The sequence below is a fragment of the Triticum aestivum genome, chromosome 6A (assembly GCF_018294505.1).
Source record: "Triticum aestivum cultivar Chinese Spring chromosome 6A, IWGSC CS RefSeq v2.1, whole genome shotgun sequence".
Taxonomy (NCBI): Eukaryota; Viridiplantae; Streptophyta; class Magnoliopsida; order Poales; family Poaceae; genus Triticum; species Triticum aestivum.
Window position 1 is genome coordinate 252,609,689 of NC_057809.1, and position 14,589 is coordinate 252,624,277.

At 48.8% G+C, this 14,589-nt stretch overlaps 1 pseudogene; it reads left to right on the forward strand.

The window, feature by feature from the left end:
- Nucleotides 1-9,000: 9,000 nt before the first annotated feature.
- Nucleotides 9,001-10,582, forward strand: LOC123129587 (probable galactinol--sucrose galactosyltransferase 6; annotated as a pseudogene).
- Nucleotides 10,583-14,589: the final 4,007 nt, after the last annotated feature.

Here is a 14,589-nt window from a genome sequence, read left to right on the forward strand (position 1 = left end):
TCAGAGTCAAGTCCATATTTAGTGCTATACTTTTGAAAAGCATCGGTATTTATAAAAGATTTAACACAATCATACTTAAGCTTAATACCCGACTCTTTACCTTCATTGAGTTCCCAATCTTCATAGTTGCATTTAATTATTTCCAAAATATCCCACCGGAATTCAATAATCTTCTTTATAAAAGAACAGTACAAGAAGTATCAAGCATAGATTGATCATCAAGAGAAAGTCGCGCATAAAAATTCTGAATAATAATTTCTCTTGAGAGCTCATGATTGGGGCATGAATATAACATTGACTTAAGCCTCCCCCGAGCTAGAGTGATACTTTCTCCTTCACGAGGCCAAAATTATATATGTAATTCCGATCACGATGAACTAGATTCATAGGATATTTTTTTTGGTGAAACTCCAATTTCAATCGATTCCAATTCCAAGATCCAATATCATCGCATAGCATATACCTTGCCAATGCTTTTCCACTCAAAGATAAAGGGAAAACCTTCTGATTAACTTCATCTCCGGGTAAACCCGCAAGCTTAAACAATCCACAAATTTGTTCCACATATATCAAGTGCATATCAGGATGTTCGGTTCCATCTCCTGCATAAGGATTAGGTAGCAGTTGTTCTATCATACCTGAAGGAATTTCATATTCAATATTTTCAGTAGGTGCAGTAGGTTTAGGGGTAGCTAATAGTGGTTCCGGTCGAGGTGAAGATACCCCGAACAAACCCCTCAAAGGATTGTTTTCCATAGTAACAAGTGACAGTAAATTTCAGCACACTGTATAAATGTTTCCTTGCCGAATTCCACTTACCAAAGGCGCTTCACTCCCTGGCAACGGCGCCAGAAAATAGCCTTGATGACCCACAAGTATAGGGGATCAATTGTAGCTCTTTTCAGTAAGTAAGAGTGTCGAACCCAACGAGGAGCAGAAGGAAATGACAAGTGGTTTTCAGCAAGGTAATGTCTGCAAGTGCTGAAATTATAAGTAGCAGAGTAGTTTGATAGCAAGATATTTTGTAACGAGCAAGTAATGATAATAGTAACAAAAGTGCAGCAAGGTAGCCCAATCTTTTTGAGGCAAAGGACATACCAAAACGGTCTCTTATAATAAGCAAAGCGTTCTTGAGGGTACACGGGAATTTCATCTAGTCACTTTCATCATGTTGATTCGATTCGTGTTCACTACTTTGATAATTTGATATGTGGGTGGACTGGTGCTTAGGTGCTGTTCTTACTTGAACACACCTCCTACTTATGATTAACCCCCTCGCAAGCATCCGCAACTACGAGAAAAGTATTAAGAATAAATTCTAACCATAGCATTAAACTTTTGGATCCAATCGGTCCCTTACGGAATAATGCATAAACCGGGGTTTAAGCTTCTGTCACTCTCGCCACCCATGATCTAATAACTACTCCATAATGCATTCCCTTAGGCCCATATGGTGAAGTGTCATGTAGTTGACGTTCAAACGACACCACTAAGGAAATCACAACATACATATTATCAAAATATCGAACACACATCAAGTTCACATGATTACTTGCAACATGATTTCTTTCATGACCTCAAGAACAAAAGTAACTACTCACAAGTGATAAACATGCTCAAGATCAGAGGGGTATTAAATAGCATAATGGATCTGAACATATAATCTTCCACCGAATAAACCATATAGTAATCAGCTACAAGATGTAATCAACACTACTAGTCACCCACAAGCACCAATCTATAGTTCCGGTAACAAGATTGAACACAAGAGATGAACATGGGTTTGAGATGAGATGGTGTTGTTGAAGATGTTGATGGAGATTGCCCTCCCCAAGATGGGAGAGTTGTTGGTGATGATGAAGACGACGATGATTTCCCCCTCTGGGAGGGAAGTTCCCCCGGCGGAATCACTCCGCCGAAGGGCAAAAGTGCTCCTACCCAAGTTCCGCCTCGAGACGGTGGCGCTCCATCCCGAAAGTCCTCTGCTTATTTATTCTAGGTCAAAATGACTTATATACCAGAAGATGGGCACCGGAGGTGGGCCTGGGTGAGCACAACCCACCAGGGCGCGCCTGGGCTCCCTGGCGCACCCAGGTGGGTTGTGCCCACCTGGTGGGCCCCCTCTGGTACTCATTTGCTCCTATATTCTTCATATATTCCATAAAAATTCTTCGATAAGTTTCAGCTTGTTTGGAGTTGTGCATAATAGGTAGCCTGGCGTAGCTTTTCCAGGTCTAGATTTCTAGCTGTCGGAATTCTCCCTCTTTGTGTGTACCTTGCAAATTATGAGAGAAAAGGCATTAGAATTACTCCAAAAAGCATTATTATGCATAAAAACATCACAAATAATAGTAACAAAACACGATGCAAAATGGGCGTATCAGCAAGGTGGACGATAATTAGCAACAGTGACATATGATCATTGGTAGTGCAAATGCCAATGATCATAGCTAGCAATCATCAGTGCTAACACTGATCAAAGCTAGCAACGATCAAAGATAACACTGATGAGTGCTATCAGATCATGCCAAATGCACATGCACATGCATTGTCCTACTCTGATCATGTATGTCCTACTACTATTTTTGGCATTTAGGTATGTCCTACTAGCATGCACATGCAATGCCCTATGTTGATCATGCATTCGCGTAGCCTAACAACAGCAAGAACAACATCCAACACACTTACACACAGCTACAACAACAAGAATAATAGCAAGAATATCAACATACCCAAGAACAACAACAACAACAACAACAACAACATTTGAACAACATACACACTAAGAACAACAAGAACAAGAACGTAAACGCTGCACACTTAGGCATGTGGAGTGAACAAACTAACAATATGGCACTATCAACATCAACAGCAGCATTTGGAGTGAACAAACTAGCATTCATTGTCAACAATCTAATCTAACACTATCATGTGGAGTGAACATACTAGGCATGCACACTAATTCATCCCCCAAAAAAGTGGATTCGGATCGAATTCGGTCGAATCGGATGAAATCCACTGTCCACAATATAACCTAACACTAGTTGGACTACCCTAAGAACCCTAACTATGAAGCAAGGGGAAGATTAGAGGAGCTTACCGTGCGGGGTGCCACTGCTGAAGAATAACCGGCCGTTCTGAGGGCCGGTGCCGTGGACCTCGTCACGCGCCGGCTGGACGATGAGCCCGGCGTCCTCGAGCTCCCATCCCCTTGCACCGGACGCATAGGAGAAACCCTCGAATGGGGGTAAAAATACCCCCATAAGAGGGGATGGCAAATGACGGAGGTGGCGGGGATTGAATCTCCACCGTCATTGAGCCCAAGATAAGGAGCTTCGGTAGCGGTGGTGGAGCCGAAGCGAGCGGCAGCGACGCTGCATTGGCCCGAGGCAGCTGCATGGTGCAGAAAGGGAAGGGCACACGGATTGCCGCCGTGATATCCCGTCCGGAGGCGGAGAGGATGGCAATCCACCTCTCCTAGATGAGATATGACTGGAGTGGGTGGGGTACGGCGAGACGGCATGATGGACCGGTGGTCTGGACCTGCTTGATTGGATGTACGTATCTGAAAGAGTTATAAAGAAAGCAGAAGGGAGGAATGTATCTCCAGGAAATGACCGTCTTCTGGCTGTTGTAGCATTTCGCCCAACAGCCTGTGTGCGTATAGACAGCGAAGAACACGGGAGCCAAACAAATGTTCGTTTTAAGTATACATTTCCACAGAGAAAAATTCACTATAGGTCATCAAACTTGCCTCGGTGGCCACTTTAGTCCCTGTGTTAGACTATGTATAGCTTCTGTACCTATGTACGTATATGGTACATATTGTAACACAACCATTATATATAATGAGATAAGCCACCCCTAGAGGGTTGTGCTGGTTCCCCAAAACTTATTGTCTTACATGGTATCACGCTAGATTACGATCGCTTCCGCTTCTAAACCCTAATACCCGCACCGGCCGCGAGCTTTGCGGCGCCCGCCCTGGCTGCGGTCCCGCCTCCTCCCGCATCGGCTTCGGTGCCTCCGGCTGCCTCCATGGTGTTTGCACCCCAGGCAGCCTCCTCGATGGGATTGTCTTCGCCGCCGCCGTTTCACTTTGGTCATCTCATCACCATCAAGCTCTCCGCCGACAACTACATCTTCTGGCGTGCGCAGGTTCTCCCGCTCTTGGGGAGTCACTACCTGCTAGGCTACGTCGACGGATCGCTTCCCTGCCCACCCGCGCTGGCAGACAGCGTGCACGGTCCGGTCTACAATCCGGCCCATCGCGTCTGGACGGGGCAGGACCAGGCGAACCTCTCCTCCATCCAGGGGTCGCTCTCGCCGGCAGTTGCCGGCCTTGTTGTCTTCGCGAAGACGTCTCATGAGGCCTGGACCATCCTTGAGCGCACCTTTGCAGCGCAGTCCCAGGCTCGTGTCTCTGCACTCCGTCGTCAGCTTGGAGAGTGTCAGAAGCTTGACTCCACTGCCACTGAGTTCTACAACAAGGTCAAGGGCCTCGCCGACACATTGGCCTCCATTGGACAACCCCTCACCGACTCCGAGTTCAACTCGTTTATTGTCAATGGTCTTGATGAGGAGTATGATGCCTTAGTCGAGATCATCAACGAGCGGGGCAACTCGACACCCATGCTGGCACACGAGGTTTTCTCTCGGCTCCTTCTCACTGAGCAACGGGTCGAGACTCGCCGCACCAGGGGCACTGGCTCCCTCTCGGCCAACGCCGCCACCAAGGGTGGCCGCTCTTCTTCATCACCCCGGTCTCCCTTGGGGCTGCCACCGTCGCCCGCCTCGGCCCCCCCACCTACTGCGACCTTACCGGGGGCTGGCGGTCCACGTGTGTGTCAGCTTTGTGGCCGCGATGGGCACTGGGCCTCCAAGTGTCATAAGCGCTTCCAGCGAAGCTTCCTTGGTCTTGGCAATGACGGCAAAGATACACGCAACAATGCCCGTCAGGTCGCCATGGCTGATCGTCCCGCGCCGCAGAAGCAACAGGGACACACTCAGTCCTACTCCATCGATCCACACTGGTACATGGACTCTGGGGCGACAGAGCATCTAACCAGCGAGATGGGGAAGCTTCACACTCGTGAACCCTATCATGGCTCCGACAAGATCCACACCGCCAATGGAGCAGGTATGCACATCTCTCATATTGGTCAAGCATCTCTTCTCACTAGACATGCCAATAGGAGTCTTCAGCTTCGCAATGTTCTTCGAGTTCCATCTGTGACCCGTAATCTTCTTTCAGTTCCTAAACTCACACGTGATAATAATGTGCTTTGTGAATTTCACCCTTTTGATCTTTTTATTAAGGATCGGGGCACGAGGGACATTCTTCTTAGTGGGCGGTTGTGCCAGGGCCTCTGCCGTCTGGAGCATCCTGGTGTCGCTCGTGTTTTCAGTGGAGTTCGGGTCTCTCCGTCACAGTGGCATGCTCGTCTTGGTCACCCGGCCACACCTATTGTCCGTCATATTTTGCGTCGTCATGAGCTTCCTAGTTTGTCTAGTCATAAAGATGTAGCAGTGTGTGATGCTTGTCAGCAGGGGAAGAGTCATCAACTTCCTTTTTCGGAGTCCAGTCGTGAGGTGAAACATCCTTTAGAACTTGTGTTTTCAGATGTATGGGGTCCTGCTCAGACTTCTGTAAGTGGTCATAATTACTATATCAGTTTCGTTGATGCTTATAGTCGCTTTACCTGGCTTTACCTTATTAAACGCAAATCTGATGTGTTTGATATTTTTGTTCAGTTTCAAAAACATGTTGAACGTCTTCTCAAGCACAAAATTGTTCATGTCCAGTCAGACTGGGGGGGCGAGTATCGCAACCTCAACTCTTTCTTTCAGTCGCTTGGGATAGCTCATCGTTTAGCATGTCCACATACACATCAGCAGAATGGTTCAGTCGAACGTAAGCATCGTCATATTGTTGAAGCTGGTCTTACTCTTTTGGCCCATGCATCTGTTCCGTTTCGGTTTTGGAGTGATGCTTTCACCACTGCATGCTTTCTCATCAACCGTACTCCTACTCGTGTTTTAAACATGAAGACTCCCATTGAGGTTCTCCTTAATGAACAACCTGATTATACCTTTCTCAAGGTATTTGGGTGTGCTTGCTGGCCGCATCTTCGTCCATATAACAAGCGCAAGCTTGAGTTTCGTTCTAAGAAGTGTGTTTTTCTTGGCTATAGCTCTCTTCATAAAGGTTACAAATGTCTTCATGTTCCCACTAATCGTGTCTATATATCTCGGGACGTCGTGTTTGATGAGCATGTTTTTCCCTTTGCCAACCTTCCTGTGTCCACTGTCGAACCACCATCCCTGCATTCATCCTCTGTTGCTTCTGACCAATTTGATGATGTTGCATACTCTCCTTTGCTGTTACCTAACCATGGTGCAGGAACCGGACGTGGAGCTCGTTTGGAGCTGTTGGAGGATTCACCATCATCATCGTCGTCTTCTGGTGGGCACGTCGATCTCCCTATGTTGCATGGCATCGATTCGTGTGCCCATGCATGGTCACCCGACGAGCCCGTCGCGCCGAGCATCTCCACTGCTCGGTCCGTTTCACCAGCGGCCGCCGAGTCGCCCGCGGCTCGGCCCGTCATGCCGTCTTCGCCTGCGGCTCGGGTCCTCACGTCGCCTTCATCAGCGGATCGGCCCGCGACACCGGCCGCGCCACGGCCCACTATGCCGAGCTCGCCATCGGCCCGGTCTGTGATGCCGGAGTCGCCAGCTGCTTCGTCTGCTTTGCCGGTTTCGCCGGTGGGTCGGCCTTCTTCGCCAACCGAGTCCGAGGCTACCGTGACTGGCTCCTCGTCACCGGCTGACTCGTCAATGTCGCCGTCCTCCAGCCCGTTGCAGGCTGCTCCGTCGACCTCGGTGGTTCCTGTGTCCTGACCACATACACGCAGTCGCAGTGGCATTTTTAAACCTAAGGAACGTAAGGATGGTACGGTTGCTTGGTTGGCTGCTTGTTTGGCTGCTGCTGTTGCGGATCCATCTTCTGAGCCTCGCTCATATCAGGCTGCCCTGCGCATTCCACATTGGCGAGAGGCTATGGAGCAGGAGTTTCATGCTCTTCTTCGTAACAAGACATGGACTCTCGTTCCTCCACCACCACGGGTAAATGTTATTGACTCAAAATGGGTATTCAAAGTGAAGAAGCATTCGGATGGATCTATTGAGCGTTACAAAGCGCGACTTGTTGCTCGCGGTTTTCGGCAGCGTCATGGTCTTGACTATGAGGACACCTTCAGTCCTGTCGTCAAGCCTACCACTATTCGGCTTCTTCTCTCCATTGTTGTTTCTCGTGGTTGGTCACTTCGTCAACTTGATGTGCAGAATGCTTTTCTACATGGATTTTTGGAGGAAGAGGTTTATATGAAACATCCGCCTTGTTTCTCTGATCCTGATCGTCCTGACTATATCTGTCGTCTTTCCAAAGCACTATATGGTTTGAAGCAAGCTCCTCGTGCCTGGCATGCCCGCCTTGCCTATGCCCTTCGTGCTCATGGGTTTTGTGCCCGTCTACTGCTGACACTTCGTTATTTCTTCTACAGAAGCCAGAAGTCACTATGTATCTTTTGGTATATGTCGATGATATTATCCTTGTCAGCTCTTCTCAGTATGCTGCTGATGCTCTTGTCTGCTCTCTTGGTGCTGATTTTGCGGTCAAAGATCTTGGGAAGCTTCACTACTTTCTTGGAGTTGAGGTCACTTCTCGTGCTACTGGTCTTGTCCTTACGCAGAAGAAGTACTCCTTGGAGTTGTTACAGAGAGCTGGCATGCTGAAGTGCAAACCGACCACCACACCCATGTCGTCTACCGACAAGATAACAGCTGTTGATGGTGAGCTTTTGTCTCCTGCGAATGCCACAGAGTACAGGAGCATTGTTGGTGGACTTCAGTACTTGACGATCACGAGACCAGATATCTTTTATGCTGTTAACAGGGTTTGTCAGTATCTTCAGGCTCCCAGAGATACTCATTGGGCTGCTGTTAAACGCATTCTTCGTTATGTTCAGTTCACCCTGACATTTGGTATGCATATTCGGCCAACTTCCTCTCGGGTCCTTTCGGCCTTCTCTGATGCAGATTGGGCTGGTAGCCCAGATGACAGGCGATCCACGGGGGGTTATGCAGTATTCTTTGGCTCTAATTTGATCGCCTGGAGTGCTCGGAAACAGGCTACTGTGTCACGTAGCAGTACTGAAGCTGAGTACAAGGCTGTGGCTAATGCTACTGCAGAGATTATTTGGGTGCAGTCTTTGCTTCAGGAGTTGGGTTTGTCTCAACCACAGCCTCCTATTCTTTGGTGTGATAACATCGGTGCTACATACCTTTCTGCAAATCCAGTATTTCATGCCCGAATGAAACACATTGAAGTTGACTATCACTTTGTACGGGAACGTGTATCACAGAAGCAACTCCAGATCAAGTTTATCTCATCTAAGGATCAACTTGCAGACATCTTCACTAAGCCTTTACCGGTGCCACAGTTTAAGGCTTGTAGGCGCAATCTTACCCTTCTCAGTTCTTTAGAAAGTGGCTAAGATTGAGGGAGGGTGTTAGACTATGTATAGCTTCTGTACCTATGTACGTATATGGTACATATTGTAACACAACCATTATATATAATGAGATAAGCCACCCCTAGAGGGTTGTGCTGATTCCCCAAAACTTATTGTCTTACACCCTGTAGTTTAAAATACCCGAAATACCAACACTAAACTCGTCCTAGGTGTTCACATACGGTCCATTATACAGTTTGCTCTACGTATTAGCTGATTTGACAGCTGTCAACTCGTGCCACGCGTGCGCTGACTGCCACGTCGTCTGGTTCAACTGAATACACTGGGAACCAAGGGGGCTTTTGCAAAATGAACGGAAACTGAATAGGCCGGTCGGACCACTCGCTCCTCTCCCCTGTTCGTCGTCGCTGCCGAGGTGGTGACATCTAGCTCGTCGGCGGTGTGCGACTGTGGCGGCCGCACCATGAGATCGTCGTCGGGCTCTGAGCCGCCGCCGTCCGTTGTCTCCCTCGGCGACTTCGTCGGCCCGGCCTCCCGCCACATCGTCTCCCTCGGCGGCATGAGGTCCGTCCTCTCGCCCGCCAGATGCGATTTCGGAGGACGCGACGCGGTTCTGTGTCTGTTCGCCTGTTCGTTTTGTCTTGATCGGCATTGATCTAATTTGGTTTTGTGTTGGTGGGGGCATGCTTCTGGTTGAAGATGTGGTGAATGGCGCAGAGGATGGGGGACAAGTGCGGGGACATCCCGCGTGGGACGCAATTCCTGCTCGTGGAGTCCAAGGCCGGCGCCGGCGAGGAGGAGGTGTCGTACGTCGTGTTCCTCCCGCTCGTGGAGGGCGTGTTCCGGGCCAGCCTCCAGGGCGGCGGTGCGGGCGGCGATAAGTTCCAGCTCTGCGTTGAGAGTGGAGACGCTGGCACGCTCGCCAGTTCCTTCTACCGCGTCCTCTTCGTGGGCGCCGCGGAGTCTGACCCTTTCGCCGCCATCGCCGGCACCGTCGCGGCGGTCTGCCTCGGGAACCTTCCGCCCGCGCGCGAGAAGAAGCTCCCTGCGATCGTTGACTCCTTCAGGTGGTGGACATGGGCAGTCGGCCTTCTACCAGGACATCACCACTCAGGAGGCATCGAGGCCGGCCTCCAGAGCATCACCGCCGGCGGAACGCGCACCGCCCAAGTTCGCCATCACCGACGATGCCTGGAAGTCGGTCGGAACCAAGAAACAAAGCTCCGGCGCGGACTTCCCTAGCGAGGCCGGCAAGCCGCCACCCCTTCCCCGGCTCACTGGCAACAAGGAGAACAGTAATTTCTAGAGCGGCGATGACCCGGCCACCGCCACTGGCATCGAGACGCTGGTGCGCGCGCCGAAGGACAAGTACGGGCTCAAGTATGTGTACATGTGGCACGCCATCACTGGCTACTGGGGCGGCATGCGGCCAGGCGTTACCAGGATGGAGGCCTACCGCTCTAGCATGCAGTACACCAAGATCTCGCCGGGCATGGCGGAGAACGAGCCCAACATGAAGAGGTTGTTTGGTTTGTGACTAACTTTGCTAAAGGTTGCTACATCTAAGATTAGGTAAATTTGACTAACTTAGGTGAGCATTTGGTTCAAGCCACACTTGAGCCCCACATGTCATACACACAAAAAGTGTGACAAGATTCACTTAAGCTTGCCAATTTATGGTTTTCATTTTGATGAACTAAACTTACGCAAGATTGGCAAAAATATGTGGTAAAATATGGCAATACTAGGCCTAGAACCAAACAGCCCCAAAGACCGACGTGCTCACCCTGCACGGGCTCGGCATCGTGTACCCGTTGGCCGTGCACCGCTTCTACGATGAGCTCCATACGTACACCGCCGTCGCCGGTGTCGACGGTGTCAAGGTGGACGTGCAGTGCATCCTCAAGATGCTCGGCACCGGCCACGGAGGCCGCGTGCAGCTCACAAAGGAGTACCACCGTGCGCTCAACGCCTCCGTCGACAAGAACTTTCCCGACAACGGCATCATCGCTAGCATGAGCCACAACACCGACGCACTCTACTGATACGCCAGAACTCCATCCCTCCATTGAAAAATGAACACCTAGCTAACTGAATATGTGTAGCAGGATTCAGAGTTCAACATATGTTTGACCAGAAACCTCTTCTCCGGCGGGATACCAGCTAGCCTCGCCCAGCTGCCATCGCTGGTGTTTCTATGGTTGTTCAATAACAAGCTCACCGGATCGCTTCCCGGCGGAGCTTGGGATGCACTCCCCATCTCCGAGGCCTCATTCGGTTTAGAGAATTTTTATAGGAAAAACATGGGAACAAGGATTCCAGAGAAAAATTTCCTATATATGCATTTGGTTTGTAGGAAATGCGTAAAGGAATTTCGTAGGAATACTATTCATTTCCTATGCTTTTGGAGGAAACTATACATCCACTCAAAGCTCATTTTGCGCGTAGGAACGAGGCAAGTCAATTCCTTAGGGTGGCAAGTGCCATCCTATCAAATTCCTATACTACTCCAAATTCCTACGTTTAGATTTCCTCCAAACTGAATGAGCCCTGAGAGATACCAGGTCGACGGCAACGACGTCTCCGGGCCGATGCGGGGGTCTGCAAGAACGGCGAGCTGTGGATTATCTCCGCCTCCGGCAACCGCCTGAACGGCTCGATCCTGGCCAGCCTCGCCAACTACCGTGCCCATAAGCCAGCAGCTCCAAGACAACGAGCTTTCCGGCGAGGTGTGGGCTGTGCTCTGGACGGAGACGAAGCTGATGACTGCTTTTGCAGAACAATGGAGGGCTCACGGGTACCCTGCCAGAGACGATGTTTTGGACAAGTGGCTCCACGGCCACAGGTGGCCGGCACCATCTAGGACCATTGCGCCGGCCTCCAGCACGGGCGCGGGCAGCGGCGATCCTGACTCCTGAGGCCTCCTCCTAATTTGACCAGTATAGCCAGTTTGCAAGAACCCCCCCCCCCCAGTCTCTTCATATTCGAGTTGTCCAAGTGACATGCCCCAGTCAACGCTACTCTGTCCATTTGCGCCAAGTCAGCGAATACGTAGAGCAAACCGTAGAATGGATCGTATGTGAACCCCTAAGACAAGTTTAGGGATGGTATTTTGGGTATTTTAAACTACATGGACTAAAGTGATCATCGGTGCAAGTTTGATGATGTACAGTGATTTTTTCTCTTTCCACAATTTGCTAGAATTTGTGTCCGGAGCAATATATACCAACCATGCGGTTCATCTCTTAGCTATACTTGCTGCTTTCATGAGGATGAAGAAGAAGAAAACTGAGATCTGAACTTCATACTTGACACGACCTATTACTTATAAACTTCACACATGTAGGGCATTTCTGCTACATTTCTCTATTGCCAAGTGTCATGGTGTAACACCCACGATGCAGCTATATCTCCCACGTGTCGGAGCACGACTTAGAGGCATAACCGCATTGTAGGCAATGTCGCAAGAGGGGTAATCTTTACACATCCCATGTACTGAATAAGAAAGAGGTACAGAGTTGGCTTACAATCGCCACTTCACACAATACACAAATATAGCATTACAATCATCCAGATACAATCAAGGTCCGACTACGGAATCAAAATAAAGACAACCCCAAATGCATAAGATCCCCGATCGCCCCAACTAGGCTCCACTACTGATCGTCTGGAAAGGAAACGTAGTAACGTCATGAGTCCTCATCGAACTCCCACTTGAGCTCAGTCCTATCTCCTGGAATGGTATCATCGGCACCTGCATCTGGTTTTGGAAGTAATCTGTAAGTCACGGGGAGTCAGAAATCTCACACCCTCATGATCAAGACTATTTAAGCTTATGGGTAGGGAAAAGGTATGAGGTGGAGCTGCAGCAAGCACTAGCATATATGGTGGCTAACATACGCAAAAGAGAGCGAGAAGAGAAGGCGAAGCGCGTTTGAGAAACTATGATCAAGAAGTGATCCTAGAACTACTTACGTTCAAGCATAACTCGAGACCGTGTTCTCTTCCCGGACTCCGCCAAAAAGAGACCATCACGGCTACACACGCTGTAGATCCATTTTAATTAAGTTAAGTTTCAGGTTTTCTACAACCGGACATTAACAAATTCTCATCTGCCCATAACCGCGGGCACGGCTTTCGAAAGTTCAAAACCCTGCAGTGGTGTCCCAACTTAGCCCATCACAAGCTCTCACGGTCAACGAAGGATATTCCTTCTCCCAGGACGACCCGATCAGACTCGGAATCCCGGTTACAAGACATCTCGACAATGGTAAAACTAAACCAGCAAAGCCGCCCGAATGTGCCGACAAATCCCGATAGGAGCTGCACATATGTCGTTCTCAGGGCACACCGGGTGAGCCAGACATCGGGTTGGCATAGACCCTGGTTGCCCAGGGGGCGCCGGACATCGCTCAGGTTGGACCAACACTTAGAGAAGTACTGGCCCGGGGGGGAGTTGAAATAAAGATGACCCTTGAGTCCTCGAAACCCAAGGGAAAAAGGCTAGGTGGCAAATGGTAAAACCAAGGTTGGGCCTTGCTAGAGGAGTTTTATTCAAGGCAAACTGTCAAGGGGTTCCCATTATAACCCAACCGTGTAAGGAACGCAAAATCAAGGAACATAACACCGGTATGACGGAAACTAGGGCGGCAAGAGTGGAACAAAACACCAGGCATAAGGCCGAGCCTTCCACCCTTTACCAAGTATATAGGTGCATTAAAGTAGACAAGATATAATAATGATATCCCAACAATAGTCATGTTCCAACAAGGAACAAACTCCAAACTTCACCTGCAACTAGCAACGCTATAAGAGGGGCTGAGCAAAGCGGTAACATAGCCAAACAACGGTTTGCTAGGACAAGGTTGGTTAGAGGTTTGACATGGCAATATGGGAGGCATGATAAAGCATGTGGTAGGTATCGTGGCATAGGCATGGCAAAAGAGCGAGCAACTAGCAAGCAAAGATAGAAGTGATTTCGAGGGTATGGTCATCTTGCCTGCAAAGTTCTCCGAGTTGACGTAAGCTTGGTCCTTGTAAGCGTACTCAACGGGTTCCTTGATCACGTACTCGTATCCCGGCTCTACCCAAAGCAAGAACGCAAGCAAAGGGAACCACAATCAATCACGGTGCAATGCACGAGCAACATGATGCAAAACATGGCATGATATGCGGAATGTGATATGCAATGCATATGCGTGCTCCGAAAGGAAAAGATTGAACCAGGCCTCAACTTGGCAAACCAAGAGCGCCGCTGGAAAGATGAGTTGATTTCGGTCGAAATCGATATAAAGATCACCGGAATCGGATGCATAGTTTGCAAATGGCAAGCAAAACAATAATGGCACTAAGCTGCGATTAACAACACGATGTCATCTAAATGCATCAAGAAAAATAAGCTACTGCACTCTAACATAGCAACAAAACACATGGCAGTGATCCACTCAAGATTCTTGAAAAAAGATGAACACTGAGCTACGGCTAAATCACACAATAGCAGGTTCAAACAAGCATGGCAAAAGTGCAAAAGATATCAGGTTCACAGACTTGCTGAAAATAACATGTCAGGATTTAACATCAGGAAGCTAAGTTTAGAGCAAAAAAACAACATGCTACAGGAACATATCATGGCAAATCAAGGCATGGCATGAAACTACTCAAAGCATATAACAAAAGTCCCTTACTAACCATAAGCTAAAAAGGATCAGAAGATATGATGGCAACCATGTAAACATAGCAAGTTTCGTTAACAGATTCAGACTTAGCAGAAAACTAGGCATGTCAAAAACAGAGTCACGTAGGCATGTTTGCGAGCTCGATGCACTCACCACAAGGCATTGCATGACAACCTAAGAATACACCCAGCAAGAAGACATGATCAATAAGCTAACCATGGCAAGAACACTCTCATAGCATGCATGGATCAACTACAACAACCTTGGCAAAATTGATTAACATGTAAACTATCTACCAGGAACATTTTATAGCAAAAGTGGAGCAAGATTGAGTCATGCTAGGGTACTCCATAATTGAAAACAAATACATGGATGGA